At 44.5% G+C, this 20,405-nt stretch overlaps 1 pseudogene; it reads left to right on the plus strand.

The window, feature by feature from the left end:
* The first annotated feature begins 364 nt into the window (after positions 1–364).
* Positions 365–20,405, plus strand: part of LOC144265417 (S-adenosylmethionine synthase-like) — a 35,379-nt pseudogene continuing 15,338 nt past the window's right edge.

Here is a 20,405-nt window from a genome sequence, read left to right on the forward strand (position 1 = left end):
GAAACACTTGACAATGGCTAGGCAACTGGTGTGCTGCAATGGTTTAGTATTTTAAGGAGCAGTCAGTTCACTGTTTGTCCTTCCTCGTTTGTGTGTACTGCCCCCTGATAGCTCCAACAATAGACCAAGATTTTCAGAGTAATTTTTGGTGACTCCATTTGTAGGTTCTCTACTTGAGACACCTTACAGGCTTGTGTTACAGAGAGTGAGCACCTGCTGTCTAAAACAGGTCCCTTTAAAGTGTCTCAGGCAGAGCACCCAAAAATTGGGGCATCAAAAGTCACTAGTAATTCCTGAAAATCTTATCTCTAAGCTCTTTGGGGCAGGGACTCACTCTTATTCCATGTGCAAAGCACCTAGCATAATGGGGCCTTCATCCCTGGTTGGGGCCTGCATGTGTTACTGCAATACACGTAATGAAATTAGCCAAAGTACAGTCACCGTTTCAAAGAGGACTGAGCTTCTTCAGTCACCTTAATTATCTTTAATGCTATGCTTTCCAAATAGTATTTGTCTGTATAAACAATTGCTGAAATTGCTATAGGGGTATTGTAGGATTGCAAGTAGGAAGGAAGATGGTGGTCTCGGTCTGCATGGTCAGAATGGGAGGGGAGATGGTCTACCAGACACCTTTTCAGATGTGGCCTAAGCATCAACAAGTTTAAGAACCTCTGAGGCAGGGCACTGCTTTTAGTCCCTGTCACAGAGTCATAGGTCCGATGCTCTGGAACTGCTCTGTATGAAGCCAGTCAGGACTCTGGGGGAGCCTCCTCTCTCTGAGCATACTGTCACCAGGGCAAGAAGCTTACACAGCTTCAAACTTCCTGGGTCTGACCTCAGAGCATTCATCATCCCCTTCCACACTGTGCGCTTCCCGCAGTGAGTCCACCCGGGCGGGGCTCCTGGGAAAGCCAGAGGGCTCTGCACCCCAACTCCACAGTCAGCAGTGACTCTCAACCAGCATAAAATGGAAGGTTTATTAGTCGACAGGAACACAGCGTAGAACAGAACTTGTTAGCCCAGAAATCAGTAACTTTCAGCCAAGTCCATGTTGGAGGAATCCCGGGCCAGACACCCAGGACTCCCCGTTCCAGTCCCCCTCAAGCAGACTGCTCAGCTTCCAGTGACCTGACCTTAGATACCCCCCGCTGCTCCTCCTCCTGGTCTTTGTTTTGCTTCCCAGGCAAAGTGTCACCTGGTCGCAGCCTCCTCCTGGGTCTCAGGTTACAGGGTCTCAGCCACACACCCTTATCCCATCGCCTAGGCATTGGTGCAGCACACAGGGAAACTGAGGCACACACAGTATTCATAAAACTCACATAGGCTCAACAGTAAGGCTCACATACAATATAACAAGGGAAAATCCCCACTTTGTCACAGTCCCATTGTTGAGGGATTGCTGATACTCAGCCAGTTGTCTTTCCCAGTGACCCCAGAATGACCTAGTATATTGTGACCTTTTAATTATCTCATTTCTCACTCTGCCAGTGACTCAAATACAATATTGGTAAGTGGCATCACTTACCATCTGTAGGTTATTAGAAAAAGAATAAAAGTGTTTATAATTTTAAAAGGTTTTTTTCCCCCTCCCAAATACAGAATATTGTTCTATAAAATTCATCATTAAAGCAAAATACAGTGTTTGGACACTATACTGATCAAAGAGAAAAGTCTATTTTCCCCTCATGCTCACATGACAAAAAAATCTGCATGCTGCCTCTTTACAATCTCCAAATGTTCCACTTTATATCGTTTGTGCCCATTTTAGAGGAAAGAATAGGACCTAAAGTTGGGGTAGGGATGTGCAAAGCACCCAGCACTGGCCTAACTCTGTTCCTATTGAAGTTATTGCTAAAACTCCCATTGAAGTCAGTGGGAGAAGAGTGCATCAAACACAAAAGGCTTTTGAAAGACTAACAAATTTATTTGAGCATAAGCTTTTGTGAGCTACAGCTCACTTCATCGGATGCATGCAGTAGAAAATACAGTGGGGAGATTTTATATACTGTGACAGAGTCAGGCTAGATGGCTACAGGAGAGTAATTTTTTTTTTGAAGCAAAAGAGAGTGCCTAGCTGTGAAATGGGCCATGGAAACACTACATTATTACCTTCTGGGATGACGGTTTGCTCTTGTGACCGACCATGCCCCCCTCCAGTGGATGCAGCGAAATAAAGAGAAGAACGCAAGGCTGACCAGATGGTTCCTGTCCCTACAACCTTTCCAATTCACCATACAACACCGGGCTGAAAGCCACCATGGCAATGCAGATGGCTTGTCACGAGTACACTGCCTGACATCCCAAGTTGCCCAACCCCGTAGTGTTGAGCAGAGTGGGGGATATGTGACAGGGTCAGGCCAGATGGCTACAGGAGAGTAATTTTTTTTTTTTGGAAGCAAAAAAGGTGGGTTTTTTTATTTGCATAACACACTTACAAAACAAAACAACAGCATATGCAATGTGTAACACAGCAACCGATCACAATTGTTTCCTCATTAGCTTCAGGGGAGGGAAGTGTTCAAGCTTGCCTGGGCCCCGAGTGGGGGGCTTCCTCGACTCTCGTGGTCTTCCACCCTTCCGAGTTACCTGGTGGTCCAGAGTGAGGGGGCTTCATCGACTCTCAAGGTCTGCCACCCCCTCGAGTTACCTGGCGCCATGCCCGAGTGTCACCAACAATTCCCTCCTCTGAAAGCACTCAACAAAAGGGGCAGGCTGTGGGGTGGACAACCCAGGGGGGGGAGGGGCATGTGCACCCACGTGTGAAAGGACCCCTGTAAGGTGATAGTGTCTGCAGCAGCAATGGCTGGGGCTGGGGTCCCTTACTCTCTCCCCCAATCAAAGGGTCAAAACAAAGGAAGCTGGACGGGGACACCGAGCAGATAGCCTCGGACAGCGCCCACCGCTCCTCAAAAGCATCAAGGGAGTTGGTGGATGCCATCCAGAGGAACTCCGCCCGGATACATGAACGGACCAAGGATCGGAAAACGGCCCCACAGTCACAGGAAACTCCATTGGCCAACCTCCTCTTTCTGGTTTTATAGATGGCCGTTTTAGCCAGGGCCAGGAGGAGGTTAACTAGGAGATCCCGCCACTTTGTGAGGCCACGGATGGGGAGTGCATAAATAAAAAGGTGAGGGGAAAAATGCAACCTAAAATGTAATAAAAGATTTGTGAGGAGCTGGAACAGGGGCTGCAGCCTGGCGCACTCCAAATATACGTGCGCCAGGGTTTCCCTCACACCGCAAAAGGGACAGGTGTCTGGGATGGGGTTGAACCACGCCAAGTATGTGCCCGTGCTCACAGCTCCGTGAAGGAGCCGCCAACTGATGTCCCCGACGGGCCTCGGAACCAAGGTGGAATATAGGCTGGCCCACTGGGGCTGCTCACTCTCCAAAGGTGACAGAAGGTCTCGCCACTTTGTGTCGGGGTGGGACACTAGGGTGAGGGCGTGTAAATGTTTCCTTGGCGTGGTTTGGAAGCGTACTGGCTGCAGTTCATGCAGCCGGCTTGCCGTAAAGTGGTGAGGGGATCGATTGGGTCTACGGGGCAGGGGTCCAATTAAAAGGTCCGGCAGGCCTGGGGTAGAGGGTGGGCGGGGCGTGCCCTCAAGCAGGACCCGATCGAGGTAAGCTCGAGCAGCGGGCGGCAAAGTGGCCTTCACCTCCTGAAGTATGCGCCGGGGGGTATGAGGTCTGGAGAGCCCCTTGCACCAGGCGAGCATCAGGGGATCCAGCCAGTCTCCCTGGTCGTAGTCCAGGAGGTCTCCGACTCTCGTGACTTCTGCCAGGATCAAGCTCTGGCGCACCGAGTGGGACTCCGCCACCTGCACATGGAGTTGGGTGTTGTGTAGCAGGGGCTCCGTGAGGAGATCTACCCCCTCAGTGGCTGCCACGGACCTGATCGTTAAAAACAGTTTCCAAGTCTGGAGGAGGTCCTGGTAGAAGACCGGCAGCCTGGAGAGTTCTTGCGGAAGACCTCCCGGACGGAGATAAAAGAGCTGCTGGTCATATCGGAGCCCTCGGATGCGGCGCAGGATGGCGTGCACCAGTATGCTCCACGCTGAACTGCCTGCACTATAGAGGAGCCTCTGTAGGGCCTGGAGGCGGAAGACGCAGACCTGAGTGTGCAGACACTTCAGACCCTGTCCTCTTTCCTTCAGGGGTAGATGAAGAACCCCTACAGGGGCCCAGTGCATTCCTGACCAAAAGAACCCCAGAATCGATGTCCGGAGGTTGGTCAGGAAACCCGGGGCCGGGACCTGGGTGTTGAGCCGGTACCAGAGCTTGGACAGGACTAGCTGATTAAGCACCAGCGCTCTCCCACGGAGGGAGAGACATCGGAGTAGTCCCGTCCATTTCCAGAGCCGCTCTATCACCCCGCCCTCTAAATTTTCCCAGTTCTCCGGTGGAGAGGGATGTGTGGCAGAAAGGTAAACGCCGAGGTAGAGCAGCGGACCTGTGCTCCACCGGATGGTCTGAAGCGCGGGTGGGAGGGAGCTCGCCCGCCGCCCGTCTCCTACTGCCAAGCCAGAGCTCTTAACCCAGTTGACCCGGGCGGAAGAGGCTGCCAAATAGATGGCCTGGCAAGCCTCCACCCACTCCAAGTTGCCCGAGTCCTGGACCACGAGGAGCACGTCATCGGCGTACGCCGACAGGACCAGCCGCAGCTCCGGCTCCCACAGCATCAACCCTGTCAACCTCCTGCAGAGGAGGCAGAGGAAGGGCTTGATCACCAGAGCGTACAGCTGGCCCGAGAGGGGGCACCCCTGCCATACTCCTCACCCGAAGCTGACCGGTTCAGTCAGGGTCCAGTTGAGCTTAACCAGACACTCTGTGGAGGCGTACAGCACCCAGAGAAAACCCACAAACTGGGGTCCGAAGCCAAACGTTTGCAGAGTGTTCAGGAGGTACCCGTGGTCCACCCTGTCGAACGCCTTCTCCTGATCTAGGGACAGGAGGGCGAACGACAGACCGTCTCTACTCCCGAGTTACAAAAGGTCACGAACCAGAAATAGGTTATCAAAGATACTGCGGTCCGGGACGGTGTAGGTCTGGTCTGGGTGGATCACTGCTCTCTACAGTCTACTTTCTCTCTTGGCTCCTCTCCTCCTGCATAAAGAGAGGGGAACATGAGGCCCCCAGAGTTTTTGGTGTTGCTGTCTGTCTTGTTTCATTCCATAGCAATGTGGAATGCATTTTAGGATACCTAATATACTGAAAGAACAAAGTCTGCTGCTAGCTAGAAAACATTCTTTCATCTCTTCAGATTAGAGGCAAATAATTCATTGAGTGAATTTCACCTTCACATATTGATGTCAGATAACAACATTTTCAAATTTGGTCATATCTTCATTAACTTCTTAGCAATTATCTCTTGTCCGCCAGCTCACCCTGGCTGATTGACTTATGTAACTGACAAAGGTTCTGATCCTACAAGTAAGTACACTAGCATGGAGTCTGAATAAGACTCTGAACAGGTGCAGAAGTCCATGCCAGTGCACTTCCTTGTAGGAAATAGCAAATTGTAAGTTTTACAACTGACTAGCAAAGGAAAATAATTAGCCTTTGATCAATAGTCAGTCACACTTACTTGATTTTCATGAGTATTTGCATTGTTAAGGCGTTAGGACAAGATCATTCATGGAAAGCAAATACGAAAAGATCAAAATACACTAGCACTGAAATTCACTTTCCTGTTGCAGCTACAGAATGTGAACACTCAACCACAGAACTATTGTTCACTGAACTGAAATGTACTTGTACTTCATATGCACCAACATAACAAGCCTGTGAGTGTGGACATAAAAATTGACAGGTTTCAGAGTAACAGCCGTGTTAGTCTGTATTCGCAAAAAGAAAAGGAGTACTTGTGGCACCTTAGAGACTAACCAGTTTATTTGAGCATGAGCTTTCGTGAGCTACAGCTCACTTCATCAGATACATACCGTGGAAACTGCAGCAGACTTTATATATACACAGAGAATATGAAACAATACCTCCTCCCACCCCACTGTCCTGCTGGTAATAGCTTATCTAAAGTAATCGTCAGGTTAGGCCATTTCCAGCACAAATCCAGGTTTTCTCACCCTCCACCCCCCCACACAAATTCACTCTCCTGCTGGTGATAGCCCATCCAAAGTGACAACTCTTTACACAATGTGCATGATAATGAAGTTAGGCCATTTCCTGCACAAATCCAGGTTCTCTCACTCCCTCACCCCCCTCCAAAAACCCACCCCCATACACACACAGACTCACTCTCCTGCTGGTAATAGCTCGTCCAAACTGACCACTCTCCAAGTTTAAATCCAAGTTAAACCAGAACATCTGGGGGGGGGGGAGGAAAAAACAAGAGGAAATAGGCTACCTTGCATAATGACTTAGCCACTCCCAGTCTCTATTTAAGCCTAAATTAATAGTATCCAATTTGCAAATGAATTCCAATTCAGCAGTTTCTCGCTGGAGTCTGGATTTGAAGTTTTTTTGTTTTAAGATAGCGACCTTCATGTCTGTGATTGCGTGACCAGAGAGATTGAAGTGTTCTCCGACTGGTTTATGAATGTTATAATTCTTGACATCTGATTTGTGTCCATTTATTCTTTTACGTAGAGACTGTCCAGTTTGACCAATGTACATGGCAGAGGGGCATTGCTGGCACATGATGGCATAAATCACATTGGTGGATGCGCAGGTGAACGAGCCTCTGATAGTGTGGCTGATGTTATTAGGCCCTGTGATGGTGTCCCCTGAATAGATATGTGGGCACAATTGGCAACGGGCTTTGTTGCAAGGATAAGTTCCTGGGTTAGTGGTTCTGTTGTGTGGTATGTGGTTGTTGGTGAGTATTTGCTTCAGGTTGCGGGGCTGTCTGTAGGCAAGGACTGGCCTGTCTCCCAAGATTTGTGAGAGTGTCGGGTCATCCTTTAGGATAGGTTGTAGATCCTTAATAATGCGTTGGAGGGGTTTTAGTTGGGGGCTGAAGGTGACGGCTAGTGGCGTTCTGTTATTTTCTTTGTTAGGCCTGTCCTGTAGTAGGTAACTTCTGGGAACTCTTCTGGCTCTATCAATCTGTTTCTTTACTTCCGCAGGTGGGTATTGTAGTTGTAAGAAAGCTTGACAGAGATCTTGTAGGTGTTTGTCTCTGTCTGAGGGGTTGGAGCAAATGCGGTTGTATCGCAGAGCTTGGCTGTAGACGATGGATCGTGTGGTGTGGTCAGGGTGAAAGCTGGAGGCATGCAGGTAGGAATAGCGGTCAGTAGGTTTCCGGTATAGGGTGGTGTTTATGTGACCATTGTTTATTAGCACTGTAGTGTCCAGGAAGTGGATCTCTTGTGTGGACTGGACCAGGCTGAGGTTGATGGTGGGATGGAAATTGTTGAAATCATGGTGGAATTCCTCAAGGGCTTCTTTTCCATGGGTCCAGATGATGAAGATGTCATCAATATAGCGCAAGTAGAGTAGGGGCTTTAGGGGACGAGAGCTGAGGAAGCGTTGTTCTAAATCAGCCATAAAAATGTTGGCATACTGTGGGGCCATGCGGGTACCCATAGCAGTGCCGCTGATCTGAAGGTATACATTGTCCCCAAATGTGAAATAGTTATGGGTAAGGACAAAGTCACAAAGTTCAGCCACCAGGTTAGCCGTGACATTATCGGGGATAGTGTTCCTGACGGCTTGTAGTCCATCTTTGTGTGGAATGTTGGTGTAGAGGGCTTCTACATCCATAGTGGCCAGGATGGTGTTATCAGGAAGATCACTGATGGATTGAAGTTTCCTCAGGAAGTCAGTGGTGTCTCGAAGGTAGCTGGGAGTGCTGGTAGCATAGGGCCTGAGGAGGGAGTCTACATAGCCAGACAATCCTGCTGTCAGGGTGCCAATGCCTGAAGTGATGCTGCTTCACTTGCCCCATAACCTCAGCCATGCGGAACGCAATGCCATCCACAGCCTCAGAAACAACTCTGACATCATAATCAAAAAGGCTGACAAAGGAGGTGCTGTTGTCATCATGAATAGGTCGGAATATGAACAAGAGGCTGCTCGGCAGCTCTCCAACACGAGTTTCTACAAGCCATTACCCTATGATCCCACTGAGAGTTACCAAAAGCAACTACAGCATATGCTCAAGAAACTTCCCGAAAAAGCACAAGATCAAATCCGCACAGACACACCCCTGGAACCCCGACCTGGGATATTCTATCTACTACCCAAGATCCATAAACCTGGAACTCCTGGGCGCCCCATCATTTCAGGCATTGGCACCCTGACAGCAGGATTGTCTGGCTATGTAGACTCCCTCCTCAGGCCCTATGCTACCAGCACTCCCAGCTACCTTCGAGACACCACTGACTTCCTGAGGAAACTTCAATCCATCGGTGATCTTCCTGAAAACACCATCCTGGCCACTATGGATGTAGAAGCCCTCTACACCAACATTCCACACAAAGATGGACTACAAGCCATCAGGAACACTATCCCCGATAATGTCACGGCTAACCTGGTGGCTGAACTTTGTGACTTTGTCCTTACCCATAACTATTTCACATTTGGGGACAATGTATACCTTCAGATCAGCGGCACTGCTATGGGTACCCGCATGGCCCCACAGTATGCCAACATTTTTATGGCTGATTTAGAACAACGCTTCCTCAGCTCTCGTCCCCTAAAGCCCCTACTCTACTTGCGCTATATTGATGACATCTTCATCATCTGGACCCATGGAAAAGAAGCCCTTGAGGAATTCCACCATGATTTCAACAATTTCCATCCCACCATCAACCTCAGCCTGGTCCAGTCCACACAAGAGATCCACTTCCTGGACACTACAGTGCTAATAAACAATGGTCACATAAACACCACCCTATACCGGAAACCTACTGACCGCTATTCCTACCTGCATGCCTCCAGCTTTCACCCTGACCACACCACACGATCCATCGTCTACAGCCAAGCTCTGCGATACAACCGCATTTGCTCCAACCCCTCAGACAGAGACAAACACCTACAAGATCTCTGTCAAGCTTTCTTACAACTACAATACCCACCTGCGGAAGTAAAGAAACAGATTGATAGAGCCAGAAGAGTTCCCAGAAGTTACCTACTACAGGACAGGCCTAACAAAGAAAATAACAGAACGCCACTAGCCGTCACCTTCAGCCCCCAACTAAAACCCCTCCAACGCATTATTAAGGATCTACAACCTATCCTAAAGGATGACCCGACACTCTCACAAATCTTGGGAGACAGGCCAGTCCTTGCCTACAGACAGCCCCGCAACCTGAAGCAAATACTCACCAACAACCACATACCACACAACAGAACCACTAACCCAGGAACTTATCCTTGCAACAAAGCCCGTTGCCAATTGTGCCCACATATCTATTCAGGGGACACCATCACAGGGCCTAATAACATCAGCCACACTATCAGAGGCTCGTTCACCTGCGCATCCACCAATGTGATTTATGCCATCATGTGCCAGCAATGCCCCTCTGCCATATACATTGGTCAAACTGGACAGTCTCTACGTAAAAGAATAAATGGACACAAATCAGATGTCAAGAATTATAACATTCATAAACCAGTCGGAGAACACTTCAATCTCTCTGGTCACGCAATCACAGACATGAAGGTCGCTATCTTAAAACAAAAAAACTTCAAATCCAGACTCCAGCGAGAAACTGCTGAATTGGAATTCATTTGCAAATTGGATACTATTAATTTAGGCTTAAATAGAGACTGGGAGTGGCTAAGTCATTATGCAAGGTAGCCTATTTCCTCTTGTTTTTTCCTCCCCCCCCCCCCCCCAGATGTTCTGGTTTAACTTGGATTTAAACTTGGAGAGTGGTCAGTTTGGACGAGCTATTACCAGCAGGAGAGTGAGTCTGTGTGTGTATGGGGGTGGGTTTTTGGAGGGGGGTGAGGGAGTGAGAGAACCTGGATTTGTGCAGGAAATGGCCTAACTTCATTATCATGCACATTGTGTAAAGAGTTGTCACTTTGGATGGGCTATCACCAGCAGGAGAGTGAATTTGTGTGGGGGGGTGGAGGGTGAGAAAACCTGGATTTGTGCTGGAAATGGCCTAACCTGACGATTACTTTAGATAAGCTATTACCAGCAGGACAGTGGGGTGGGAGGAGGTATTGTTTCATATTCTCTGTGTATATATAAAGTCTGCTGCAGTTTCCACGGTATGTATCTGATGAAGTGAGCTGTAGCTCACGAAAGCTCATGCTCAAATAAACTGGTTAGTCTCTAAGGTGCCACAAGTACTCCTTTTCTTCTTTTGACATAAAAATTATACACCAAAGCTTCACTATATTTATGTGGCTCACAAATTCTTCGTGCTCTTCCTTTTTGTTTTGGTCTGTTCTTAATTTGAACTTGAGTGTGGGAGTAGTGGTGAGTAAAGGCCCAGATTTTTAAAGATATTTAGATGCTTAAAGATGCAGATAGGTTCCTAATGGTATTTTTCAGAAGCATCAATAGACTTTGGGTGCCTAGATGCTTTAGAGAAACCCCACTGCTCATCTATCTTCATGTTTAGGCACCTAAAAACCTTTAAAAATCTGGCCCTATGTTTCTAGTAATTAAAGTAAAGCCAGAAGTTAACATTAAAACGTCAAGTTGAGATTTTTCAGCATAAATACATACTTCTTTGTTTGCATAGTACTCTGTCCAAATGCCTCCTGACTTTAAGTCCTTGGTGCAGGTTGCACTCACCCTCTGAATCTTAAGTCACTGCTTTATTATTACAGAAAAAAATACCGTTGCTGTGCATAATTGTTAGCTTTGCTCCAAATATTAGGAGCACGTAAACCCTCTGGTTGAAATTAATTTCCTTAAATTCCTGCCCTGTTTGCGGATGAAGACAGGAAGAAAAGAATTTTATCTTATGAATATTAAGCGCTGCATACCTCAACACCTGGTTATAGTCACATCACAGTCTGTTTATCTTCTCTACAAATTCCACATTTGCTTGCCTTAGAGGAGCTCTGAAAAGAGAGGAATTGTTTTTCACATTAAATGGAAGTTTGAAAATAAAATTTTCAACAAACTTAATTGGATCAGGTCTCTACTGACACAAACTACAGATTTTTGGATCTAATCTGTCCTTCCATATGCTCAATGCACTGCTCTAAGAAATTACATATTTATAAACAATCTAGTGTAGTATTTTTCTTTAATGTTTTCTTCTAGTTCTGATCTAGTTACAGCTCACCTTTTTGTCCAGGTTATATGTACAGTGATAATGCCTAGAAGTTAATCTCCAGTCAGCATTGGGTATCCTAGAGTACGAGGCACTGTACAAAGTAAAATATAGTCCTTGTCCCAAAGCTTAGCTACCATTTGATTCAATACCTTTTTCAGTGATTGTGGAGTTTTTCCCTGAAACTAAGTTTTCAGACCATTTTAGAGAAGGCTATTTCCCCTCCTGGTGACTCATTATAACTTGTGGGGCCTGGGGTACTGGGAGATAGCAGGGATGTTTCTGCTGTTGTGGACTGGAGCGGGAGGAGAAAGTAAAGGCATAGATCCATTTCTGTATATTTGGTGCCAAACTTGCATCTAGGCAGGTACTTAAAAACTAGAACTCTCATTTCCATTGGGAAGGAAATTCTGTTTATGCATCTCCTTCTTTATGGTGCCTACCTGATGCTCTTAGTACATGGCATACTTCTGGAGATCATGTTTGTATTATGTTTTAAAAATATTTATTACAGGTAACAACTAAATAATATATTACTTTTTGTCTAGATAAAAAGTGTGATCAGATCAGCGATGCTGTCATTGATGCTCATATCAGAGTTGATCCAGATGCTAAGGTTGCTTGTGGTAAGTACTCTTTTCTGATTAAGAAAAAATAAATTTAAAAAAGTAAAATAAATAATTCTCTGCATTTGTATAGCTTTGCATTCAATGATTTGTTTATTAGATGGCCAAAAAGCCACGAGTCCACAATCAAGAAAGAAGACAACTTTGGCTAAAAGCCCAAACTGGTTCAGTGTAAAGTGAAAGCAGTAGTTTGGGGATGGGGTGGGGAAAGGAATATATACCAAATGGAGAAAGGGGACATAGCACTGGATATAAAATAGAAGTTCAGAAGTGTAGAAATTTGATAAAGGAAGCTAAAGACACCAGAGAAAAATCCAGCGCTGGCGGGACTAAGGACAATAAAGAGTTGAAGTATATCAGGTTTGGGGGAAAGGTAGACGTGTTCAATAAATATTTCTGTTCTGTTTTTGGAAAGAACCATGATGATATACTTGTATGACATGAAGATGATGAAGTATTTTCCAGTCTATTAGTAACTGAGGATGACATTAGACAACATCTTCTAGGGATAAATATTTTTAAATCATCAGGCCGAGATAACTGGCACCTACAAGTCCTAAAAGATTTGGATTAGGAGATCCCTGGCTTGATGATGTTAATTTTTAATAAATATTGGAATACCAAGGAAATTCCAGAAGACTGGAAGAATACTAATGTGCCAGTATTCAAAAAGGGCAAGCAGGATGTTCCAAGGTGTCCCAGGCCAATTACCCTGACATCAATCCTGGGGAAGATAATGGAAAACCTGATACAGGAATCAGTGAAGAATTAAAGGATAGCAGTATAATTAGTTGCTAGTCAATGTGATTTTAAGGAAAATAAGTCTTGTCAAACAAACCCGGTTTTATTCTTTGAGATTAAAAGTTTGGTTGATAAAGTAACTTTGTGGATGTAATAAATGTAGTGGGTTTTTTTTGATCAGACATTTGACTTAGTGCTCCATAATATTCTGATTCAATGTTAGCATGATACAGTATCAATAGAGCATACATTATATGGATTAAAAAGTGGCTAACTGACAGATCTCAAAGTAGTTGTCAAAGAGGAGTCTGTAAATGGGGGTGTTTCTTGTGGGGTTCTGCATCTGTTCTAGACCTGAGGCTATTCAAACTTCAAATCAGTGATCTAGAAATAAGTATAAAATCACTGCTGATAAAATTTGTAGGTAACACAAAGAGTGACCAAGTGGTAAATAATGAGGAGGCCATGGTACTCATATAGAGTGATCTGGATCACTTGGTAAACTGGGCCCACTCAAACATAATTTGTTTTAATACAGACAAATGCCAGGATATATATTGAGGAAGAAGGAATGCAGGCCATACCTATAGAAGGGGGACTGTATCCCGGACCTCAGTGACTTTGAAAAGAATGCAGGGGTCATAGTGGACAAGCAACTCAACAGGAGCTCTGAGTGTGATGCTGTGACAAGAGGGGCTAATGCAGTGGTACAAACAGCAGAGTACTCAGTTGGGAGTTGATTTTACCTCTGTATACAGCATTTGTAAGACCAATGTGAGAATACTGCATCCAGTTCTGGTGTCAACAAATTTAAAAGGATATTGCAAAACTGGAGAGGGTGCAGAGAAGCCACAAAGTGAACTGAGGGCTGGAGAACATGCCTAACAAACTTAAGGAACTCTATCTATTTTGCTCATCAGAAATAAGATTGAGATGTGACTTGATTACAATAGATAAATACCTTCATGGGGAGAAAATCCCAGGTACTATGGGGCTCTTTAATCTAGAAAAGAGAGGCATAATAAGAACCAGAAGCTGAAGCCAGACAAAGTCAAATTAGAAATAAAGCACAGTGTTTTAACAGAGAGGGTAATTAACCATGAGAACAAACTACCAAGGGAAGTGGTGGATTCTCCATCTCTTGATGTCTTCAAATCAAGACTTGGTGCCTTTCTGGAAGATATACTTTAGTCAGGCACAAGTTACTGGGTAAATGGGTGAAATTTAATGGCCTGTGATGTATAGGAAGTCAGACTAGGTGATCTAATGATCTCTTCTGGCTTTAAATTCTGTGGAGGATCTCAAAGCAATATATGTACACTTTAACCTTAATATCCCTGTTACACAGCTATTAACTTCATTTTACAAATCTGTTAAAGCTAGGTGTATAGGTGAAAAGTTACTGTGTGAAAATGTAGTTTTGAAGGCCTCAATTTCACTTTCCTTGAAATTTCATAGACCAATTCTTTTTGAAAATGGGCTCTTAAATTGTCTTCCAGCACTACCTTAATCTGAGACATACATCTGCTTCATCAAAACACTGATGACACGGTGGTAGCAGTAAATCCAGACGGAAGATGCTGCCACAGATCCAAGGAGGATAAATCAGGAGATGGAGTAGTTATTCTACTAATTTTTTCTGGGTTCAAGTGCAGCAAAAGCTCACTTGAATCAAAATCATTTTAGGGCATCCGTTTAATCAGAAATCAGAGATGAGAATCACTGGAGTGTGCTGCTAATCTATAAACCTCTAGACAGCTAAGGCTTCCCAGAGAATCCAAGAGATACTGTCTGACACTGAAGTTCACAAGACTCTCATTGGGAGTGTGAAACATCTGTGTAGACAACACCTCTGATACACTGTGCAAAACCTCTGATGTTTTGGGATTCATCCAGGCCTCTAAGGGGTTTGGTAACTATCTGCCTTTTGTCTGGGAGTCGCCCACTGCTAGTTCTCCAGTGGCAACAAAGGAGGTGACCCACACCCAAACAGGCATTATGTGACCATCACGAGCCATTGACCAGAAGGGGAATTGTAAAGAAGAGATTTACAATTCTGTAAGAGACAGTTGCACAGGCACCACGGGATTGCTCAACTCTGACTCAGCAAGGCCCATCAGGACATGTCTGGGCCAATATTTTTCCTGGACAGGAATTGAGAGTATAAAATAAGGAACAGTGGCATCATGAGACTACTTCTCTTCTCCCCCACCTACACTGAAGGCAACAATAATGATGGGAAGACAAAGACTTCAAACTGAGGAGATTGGTCCCAGGCTGAGAAGGAAATTCAGCTGGTGTATTAAGATATGTAACCTACTTGTGACATTCAGTGGGTTGGGAAAAGCTGTTTGATTCAAATCTTCCTTAGTCTAATAGAGCTTCGGATTTAGACTGTGCTTTTACTTTTTATTTCTTAGGTAACTGTCTTTGACATTTACGCCTACCACTTATACTCACTTAAAATCTGTCTTTCTGTAGTTAATAAGCTTATTTTAATGTTTTATCTTTACCAGTGAGTTTGTCTAAAGTTCATGGGGAATCTGTTCTGATTACAGAGGCTGGTGCTTGTCCACTATTCTTTGAAAAAGCGGCAAATAAATTAATGAACCTTCATTGTTCAAGAGAAGGTCTTGAGCAGTGTAAAACTGTACATTTCTGGGGTGCAAGGCTTGGGGGATTTGCTGGTGTTTCTCTATGTATGGTTCATGTGTGGCTTAGAGATAGCACTCATGTAATTTAGCTGGGCATTTCCCTGCATGCTTTTAGCTAAGTGACGACAGCACCTGGAGAGGTTTGCTGCTTGTCACTAACAAAGCATTGAAAGAGACAGCCCAGGCTGGAGAGTTAAGGGCACAGCACTCCCACAGTTCCAGGTTGTACCCCAGGGATCCCATCACAGCTTCACCCTGGTTTTGCCCAACCTGATTACTCCTTGCAGACTGACCATAGTATCTTTCCAGCCCTGAATTCACCCCAAAATTGTCCTACTGCAGAGGCCCTCATAGAGAAAGTGTTTGCTGCCTTTACAGAGACAGTAAAACACTCCAACTTGCTAGCTTCCTAGAAGCACACACTTTACTGAACTTACACAGCACTGATGATTTATAATGAAAGCAAAGCAAATTTATTAACAAAAGAGCATTGATTAAGTGATACCAAATAAACAAGATAAAGGTAGAGCTGGTTACAAGCAAATAAAAGTGAAAATATGAATCTAAAAGTCTAAAACTTAATCTAGCAAGATACAGTCTTTGTTCAAGGCAGTTTCTCTCATCCACAGTTGGCTTTCCAGCTTTTGCTGGCCAGGACTCATCAGCGAGATCAAATCATGTGGTTTCTTTGTCTTCTAAGGTAAAGGATAAAGATGGAATCTCTCTGTTCCTTATCTCTGAACTGATGTCTCAGAAAGGCCTCCTGGGGATTCAGTCTCCTGTGTCTCTCTGGGGTCCAGGAGCCATGTTAATTCTCTGTCTCTCCAGTTCAGGATCAGAATAAACCCCACTGGTTTAGCTTGATGGCTCTGTGTATTGATAATATGGAAATTAAGGTAAACCCACATTCCTTTGTCGAGGACAGACTTGTTTATCACCTGGGCTAGGCTGCTGGCTGTAAACATGTTCTAGTTATATCATACTGAGGGAATTCATAATTTCACATATAACATTAACAGATGCATTTTGCAATGATATTAATAATCAGCAGCATACTAGCTTTCATATGATACCTCACAAGGCTTATTTTGTACACATATTATTGCAGTAGTGCAAAGGGTGTGAGTACAATGGTGCTTCAGACATTTATGATAGCAGGTTGTGACCCGCCCTTGGATTTAGCATAGGTGGTGTCCAGCCCCACACCCAACAATCACTAATGGTCTGTGGGCAGAGGTATTGTTTGGGCTCAATGATTTTGGTTGGTTGGTTTTTTGTTTTGAGGGCGAGGAGCAGCTGCTGGCTTTCATTTGATTGTGTTTTAACTTTAGACAAAGGTACGTGCAGCTCAGGACAGCCACTTTGTTGTATGTACTGTAAATTGAGAGACTGTACTGTAGTAGCACCGGGGGAGGGGAGGGAGGGGGTCTTACTTAAAATCTGAGCTTGCTGGGCTTGGCACTGCAGACACTAAGGTCCAGATTTTTAAAGGTATTTAGGTGTTGCTGCAATCAGCGCTACAATATCTAACTGATTTAGGATCCTAAATCCTCTTTTCAAAAGGGATTTAAACACTTGGGAGCCTAATTCCCATAGACTGTCAATGGCATTTTGGCTCCTAAGTGTCTAGGCGTTGCAACATTCTGCATAGCAATAGCTAAATACTATTAGAAATCTGGGCCTAAGACTATTCCTGCCCCCAAAGTTTACTGTCTAAACCAAGATAAGAGGCATCAAGTGGGAGCAACAGGCAATTGGAAGGGAATAGTTACAGGATCACAGGGTCACACTTCAAAGTGCTATAAATTGCCTCCTTGGTCAGCTGGACAGCCAGACTTCATGGCAACTGGCACTTGGTGGAGTACAGAGCCATTCTGATGATGCTCGCTGTTTACTGAGAACTCTCACCACGTCCAGGGCCAGGAGGAGTTGCTTTGCACCACCAGGGGATTCAGTTTCACTGAGGGAATCTCAGGTGTCCAGAACAGTATAAAGCAACTGGAGTAGACAGGAGGATCCATCCCACACTGTTGCAAAGGACAAGAGTCTGTGATTGGTAGCAAGACATGTTTAAAAATTAGGCCAAGCTTAAGACTTATTTACTGAAGCAATTCCACAACATGTTCTGTCCAATCAGCCTCAAACTGTACTACACAGTTGCTTCTAGGACCAAATACTCTTTCAAAAGCCTATACACATAGCGAGAACTTTCATTTTACTGTAGTATTATTTCAACTCTTTACAGAATGTGTGTCCAAAACAGGGATAATCTTGCTCTGTGGAGAGATCACTTCCAAAGCTGTAGTGGATTACCAGCAAATTGTGCGAGAGACCCTTAAGAGGATAGGCTATGATGACTTTTCAAAAGGTGAGTTATGTACTTGCTTCCTGGTTCATAGTCAGTTCTGATTACGTGCTGTCAAATTACTCTGTAACAGTCCTCAGTGAAATAACATCATGGATGACTCTGATCCTGCAGGAGGAAAAAAGATAATATAAATATGGATGTGTATTGGATGTGGCCTTGAGTCAACATGTCACTCAGAAATTGACTGTTAGAAGTGCTGAACCCCCACCATTCCCACTGAAGTAGTGGAATTGGAGCACGCATAAATGACAGGATGGTTAGGCATGGTATATGACTTGTCTGCAGCCAGATGGCCTATTATAAAAACAGAAGGACTGGTCTTCCTTGTATTTAGGTTTGAGTAAACTTTGAGACTTGAAGTTCATACACAAGGGAATTCTTCAGTATTCCTACTAATGTAGTTGCTACAGTGGGTTCCTGCAGCAGTGACTCCCCTACATGACTATTCTACGTCAGCATTTCCCTGTATTCATCTCAAATATACTTCTGTCTAGTTTCATCAAGTGCCCTTTACAGGAGACAATGAAAAAAAGCCCTGCTTCCTTTCACAACACTCTTCAAACTTTCCTAATTAAATGACTTTAGGCATTGGCATTTGTCCACCAATAACAGAATATGGACAATGTCTCTGATTGCGTGACCTATGGGATAGAATCTGACACCTCATGAAAAGCATGAGCTTCTGCTAATTTGCCTAAAAGCCCAGAATAGCTTGGGGACTGTAATGTGCAAATGTTTATACATGGCCTACCCACTGGAGGGAGACGAAGCCAAGCTTCTGGCATAAGATTAATTCCTACACTTTGTAACCCAAATACCTCAAATCTTCAGCCAACCTTTTTTGAACTATCTGTGAAGTAAAGCTTTTATAGCTGACTTATTTCTGAAAACAAACAAAAGAAGAATATTGTGGTATCATTCACTTCCACTTCTCTTCACCAGGATTAGACTATAAGACTTGTACAGTGCTGGTAGCTCTAGAACAACAGTGTAAAGAAATCAAACATGCTGTCTCCCATGGCAAGAGTGAAGATGACATTGGAGCTGGGGACCAGGTAAAGTGTCTTTATTTTAAGCAGTTAAAGCCCAGTCCAATATACATTGCAAACTCAGTTAATTTGCATTGGAGCATATCCTTTGTTTAAAAAAAAAAAAAGACTATGCAGAATACATGGTAGACAATTAAAGCATGTGGGTTTGAACTAAATATTGTGTACATGATTAATAACAAGGCCAAGAAAACCTGGCACGCATTGGTTTCAATAAGTGCTGCCTGCACATATCCAACGGCTGTAAAGGCTAAAGCTACAACTAAACTTTTTGTTATGGCAGATGTCATCAGGTGGCACTGTGTTAGTCTTTCAAGTTCTTAAAAAGACATGCTATGGTGTTTTGGGTTATGGATGGTTGTGTGTACAGGTAGTTTTGAGGAGGGCGGGTGGAGCTGTGCAAGCAACAGCAGTTAGCTCTTTGTTTTGGTCTCTGATTAGAGTGGGTTATTGATGAGATGGAATTATTTCTTGGGAACCAGGCAATGCTGTTGATCTGAGATTCTTTGAAGAAGGGATTACACTGGTCGGCTGTTTGATTTCAAGACTGGTGTATGTGTAAAGAAGCAAGTGACACTACACCCAGACTTCATGTCACAGATGCCTCTTCCCATGAACAGAAAATGGAAATAAGTGCCTTGGAATTATGTTTTATTCTCTATTGCCTCAATGCAGGGTTTGATGTTTGATTATGCCACTGATGAAACTGAGGAATGCATGCCTCTAACAATCCTACTTGCACACAAACTTAATGCAAAGATAAAAGCCCTGGAGAGGAATGGAACATGACCCTGGGTTAGACCAGATGGGAAAACACAGGTTAGTAAATAACATGGATTATAAATCAGATTTGAAAAGGGCTGGGCCCTTTAACTTGCACGATTGAATTTAGACCCGATTCATGTTCTTCAAGAAATGAAGGGACAGCTGGTGTGGCAGTGGCATGAATTCTATGTGCTTGAATGGAGTAGATTAGACAGGCCAGGAGATGGCATTTTCATATCCACTGCACATATGGCCTGGTCCACGCTGTCCTGTCAGTGCCTCAGTCATGACTCTTGGGACCAACACAAGGAGTGAGAGGAACATATCTGTCTCCCTGGACACTAACATGATCAGTTGGTACCAGCTAGGATGGTGCTTTTTGTGATGTGGACACATTTTGTGAGGCAACTGGACTGGGACAACTCCCTCACTTCTCTCAGGCCCCCAGATCTTTTAGTCAGTGCTGCCACAGGCTACATTTGAAGCAATGACCTAGAAGTAACAGGCTGCATATCTGGTTAGTCATCTCCTTAGCCTTCAGTACTGTCATGAGTGGGTTTGCTGACTGAATGGTTAGAGTTACATTTTCTCCCTAGTAAGACAGTTAATGTACATATGTTCTCAGAAGGCAGAGGAGAACTGAATGAGGAGTGGGAATTGGAAATGTGGGGAATTGTTGGAGGAGAGGGCGGTTTATGTTTAACTTCACTGGTTCAGTGGTGGTGAGTTAAGTTGCATTGTACTACTGCACTTTGGGATATTACTGGGGATGTATTTTTGTCAAGTGCTAAGAAAATCATATGGTTCCATGACCTTTTTAGCACTTGAATCAATCCAAAAACTGTTTTGGGAGGTTTCTTTCATGTTATGAGAAAGTGTTGGCATGTAGGCACTCATATACATACAAACAGCAGGTAAAGGAAGGATACAGGTAATAAATGACAAAGGAATTTTGGTAAGAGACTGGTCTTTATTTTCTGAGCAATCACATGACTT

Source organism: Eretmochelys imbricata, chromosome 5 (genome assembly GCF_965152235.1).
Source record: "Eretmochelys imbricata isolate rEreImb1 chromosome 5, rEreImb1.hap1, whole genome shotgun sequence".
NCBI lineage: Eukaryota > Metazoa > Chordata > Testudines > Cheloniidae > Eretmochelys > Eretmochelys imbricata.